Genomic DNA, 1,911 nt, shown 5'->3' with positions numbered 1-1,911 from the left:
TCTCTCTCTCTCTCATACTCGAGCTCACGCGTAGTCTAGTTCACCTCCACAGCAGCCACTAACAGAAGCTATTCCCGGCGCACATTGCTCCCTCGTATTCAACCAAAATGGTCAGAGCCCAGAGAAGGTTGAGACATTCGCGGATGCACTTTCAGAGATGTCTGGCCTTCACGTGAAAAAAAGCATTGAAGATTCATTGTGGGCTTCGTGTTTCTATGCGCCCCTCACGACTCCCACACACCTTTGACAATGACCATGAGCTGGGACAGATTGATAATTTAGCATATGTTTACATATCAACCCGTACTTTGTAGGTTACTCTGTATAGGCTGTAATAATACTGTAATAGTAGTAATAATGCATTTTATTTAATTAAGGCGCCTTTCAAACCACTCAAGATCACCATACAACAAGTATAGCAGCAATAACAATATTAAAAACAAAAAATAACAATAAATAACAATGACAATAAAAAAGTAGTAGCTGTAGGCCTTGTAATAATAGAGCTATTCACTACACAGTGAAAATGTGCAGTTAAGCTATTTCTATTCTGACCTTTAAAGAAGAATTCAATTTAATTTAAAAATAAAATTTGTATTAAAATAGATTGATGTGCACAGGTAGGCCTAAATCCTTTATAATAAATGTGCCAATATTCCATAAAAAATAAGAATTGTCCATTGATTTTCAAAACAAACTATTTATTAGCCTATAATAGGCCTAATTTATTTGTGCACATCATCATTATTTGCCCTCTACGGAGACCCTAAATGGACACGGTGGTGAAAAAAAATATGAGATAGGAGGGAAAATAATAAGTCAATGCTTTTGCATTCTCTCGCAAATGTTTTGCGTTACCCCAAGAAAATTTGCATTCGCTCTCAAAACCTTTGCGTTCCCGCGAGAAACTTTGCGTTCGTTTGCAAAACCTTTGCGGTCCGCTGAGAAACGTTATATTCGCTCACAAACCTTTGCGGCACGAGAAACTTTGCGTACGCAAAACAATTGTGAGAGAACGCAAAAGCCTTGACAAACTACTTTTTCTTCCATCTCATATTTTCTTATCTTTTTCCTTTCCTTTAGGGGCTCCGTAGCCCTTAAATTCTTTAATCAAAATAACTTCCCCTCCCTGTGGTTTGCTATTGGTGGATGTCATGTGAGTGACAGGTTGCCCCGCCCTCACGCGAGTAAACACTTCATCAGAGAAGAGATGTCACTGCAAAAGAGCGGGGAAGTTTCATGGTGACTTTAAGCTGTTTATCAGCCTAATTCTGATTATATGTCCTTCATAACTAATAAGTTGAACAGGGAAAATAGCATTAAACTTGAATAATTTGCACAACTAATAATTCTATAGAGAGATAGATTGTGGTAGTATGCAATATGCACAGGTATAAAGACATTTTACATTTTATCTGTATTTGTTTAAAACGTGTATGTTCATATGGAGCTCACGGTATCATACGATTACATTCTAGAATTGGATGAAGTCCAACTGATTTAGATTTAGGCTCAAATCTTGTGAGTTGGATACTGACACTTTTGGGCATCATAGGTGTTCCTGTGTCAGCATCATGATGCCCAAAAATACTGCACACACAATGAGCAACGCAGGCAGTTTATTCGATTTTGACACACATGCCTTGATGTTGAGGGAACAGGCATATCAATCATATCCTGTTTTGCTGGATTGTGTTGGAAAGAACCCATTAATGGATGGATTTTTATCAGTAGGCCTAGTAATCTACAACTATGTATTTTAGCTGAGGATATTTTTGAGAATAAAATACAGAACCATTATTGATGCAGTAGCCTGCTTGTAGCCTATGTAGATATACTGGGTTGGAATGATTTGAAATTGTGTCCAAAGTTAATCTATAAGCTTCTGTTTATTTGGAAAACATACAGACG

This window comes from Siphateles boraxobius, unplaced genomic scaffold (assembly GCF_051911475.1).
Source record: "Siphateles boraxobius isolate OS27281-9 unplaced genomic scaffold, OSU_SipBor_1 55, whole genome shotgun sequence".
Taxonomy (NCBI): Eukaryota; Metazoa; Chordata; class Actinopteri; order Cypriniformes; family Leuciscidae; genus Siphateles; species Siphateles boraxobius.
Note: the sequence above shows the minus strand (reverse complement) of the source record.